This window comes from Cicer arietinum, chromosome 2 (genome assembly GCF_000331145.2).
Source record: "Cicer arietinum cultivar CDC Frontier isolate Library 1 chromosome 2, Cicar.CDCFrontier_v2.0, whole genome shotgun sequence".
Lineage (NCBI taxonomy): Eukaryota > Viridiplantae > Streptophyta > Magnoliopsida > Fabales > Fabaceae > Cicer > Cicer arietinum.
This window is the reverse complement of record NC_021161.2, coordinates 27045023-27047356: the sequence shown is the minus strand read 5'-3', so window position 1 is coordinate 27047356 and position 2334 is coordinate 27045023. Positions and strand designations below refer to the sequence as shown.

General features: G+C 37.0%; 1 non-coding gene across 1 annotated transcript; it reads left to right on the top strand.

The window, feature by feature from the left end:
* The first annotated feature begins 2009 nt into the window (after window positions 1-2009).
* Window positions 2010-2115, top strand: LOC113784133 (small nucleolar RNA R71). The gene has a single exon (XR_003470151.1). It is a non-coding gene; the product is annotated as a small nucleolar RNA R71 (small nucleolar RNA).
* The last annotated feature ends 219 nt before the right edge of the window (window positions 2116-2334 follow it).

Here is a 2334-nt window from a genome sequence, read left to right as displayed (position 1 = left end):
CCCCTTTTTGGAACTACTTGAACGAGACTAACCCATTTGCTATCAGAGATATGGTAAATTACCCATGCATCTAGGAGTTTAAGGTACCTCTTTTTTCACAACTTCTTACATGTTAGAATTTAACCTCCTTTGATGCTCAATAGAGGGTTTATAGTCCTCTTCAAGTGGAATCCTATGCATGCAAGTTGATGGATTAATTCTTTTTAAGACCTCAATAGTATACCCAACAACTTTTGGATACATCTTGAGGACGCCAAGAAATTTTTCAGTTTCTTCACCATTTAATTCAGCACTTACAATGACAGGAAATGCAGAATATTTGCCAAGGAATTCATACCTGAGATTTGAGGGAAAAGGCTTAAGTTCTACCTGCGGAGCCTCTTTTGGGAGAGGTGCTGAGTTTTTTGCTGCTAATGCCTCAAAATTTAAGTTTGGAAGAGGAGGATTTTCATCCAACAAGAATCTTTAGCATATGACGGCATGCTTCCAGCCCATCTTGTGAGAGTGGTCCTAAAGGACACTCCTTAACACAATGATCAATTAAATCGACCTTGCCACAAGAATCTTCAAGAGAATGACTTTTCAAAAGGTTAGACAAATTAAATTCAATCTTTTCATCACCCACATTGGAGACAAGTTCCCATGTTTCACATCAATAACAACTCCTGCTATGGCTAAAAAAGGCAACCCAAGAAGAATTGGGACTTGGGAGTCCTCTTCCATTACCAACACCACAAAATCAGCCGGTATAAACAATTGTCCTACTTTGATAGGAACATCCTCTAATATTCCCATTCGATACTTTTGAATTATGGCACTACATGTCTCAGTTAAAGCAATTGTCTCATTGTAGTCAAGTTTTCTTTTGTTTGACGAAATTTCTTTCAAAAATTTAGCATATGACGACATTTGAGATAGTGTTTCGGTGAACGAAATGTTTATATATAATTTTTTCAAAAGTTCCACAAACTTCCTAACTTTCTCCTCAATTTTAGCCTTGGCTAATCTTTGGGGAAATGGTATGGGTGGTTTGTATGGTGTCGGAGGCACGTAAGGTTTTTTTCTTTTTCCTCATCTACCTTATCACTTGATGGATGGGTTATTTCACTCTCATCCCTAACATTCACTTCCACATCATTACCCTTGGGTTCCTCTAATTGTTTTCCATTTATTAAGGTGAAATCATTTAATTGTCCCTTGGGATTAGGTTCAGGCTTCCCCGGGAATACACTAGGAGATCTAGATGATGAAGCAACTTGTTGAGGCACTTGGGTGATTTTTATTTCCAACATTTTATTGTGTGTGGCAATGGAATCTACATTAGTTACTAACTACCTAAGTGCTTCATTTATTGACTGGTTTTAATTTTTAAACTCCTCATTTTGTTTAGTTTGATTCAACACAAAATTTTCCAACAAATTTTCTAAGCTAGACTTTTAGGGGTTGTTGAAAGACCTTGGTCCTTAGAAACCGAGAGGTCTAACTATTGGTTGGGAGATGGGATTAAGGGGAGGATTCTTGTAGGAAAAATTTGGATGGTTCCTCCATCATTGATAATAAGTATTTGAAAAAGGGTCATTTTTTTGTAGATTTTTGTAGGAAAAATTTGTAGGAAAAAGGATTTTTGTAGGAAAAATTTGGATGGTTCCTCCACCATTAATAGACCTTCTGACTTGGCATTCAACAGCCACATGACCAATAATACCACACATTTCACAAGGAGAAACATTTGGTGTGACATCATTTACATTCAATTTTTCAAATTTTTGAAACAATGCATCTACCTTAAAAGCAATATGATCTAATGCATCAACTTCATACCTGCCTCCTTTCTTTTGAGGAGATCGATCACTTGACCATTGGTAGTGGTTAGGTTCCAAGTCTTCAATTAGAGCATAGGCTTCTTCTATGTTCTTGTTCATCAATGCTCCTATCGCGACATCGTCTACCGTCATTCTTGTAGTGTATGAGAGTCCATTGTAGAAATCTAGACAATTAGCCATCTCTCCAACCCATGATGAGGGCACAATCTCAACATCTCTTTGAAGTGCTCCCAAGCTTCATAGAGCGATTCTCCTTCCTTTTGAGAAAAACTTGTGATTTGATTTCTCAATTGTGCAGTTTTGCTTGGTGGAAAATATCTAGTAAGGAATGCTTGCTTTAACTGATCCCATGTGGTAATGGATTAAGAAGGCAATGAATGTAGCCAAGCTCTAGCTCTATCCCTTAATGAAAAAGGGAAAAGTCTTAGTCTAATGGAGTCACTAGTCACTCCATTCATTTTCAAAGTATCACAATACACTAAAAAAATAGACAAATTGAGGTTTGGATCAT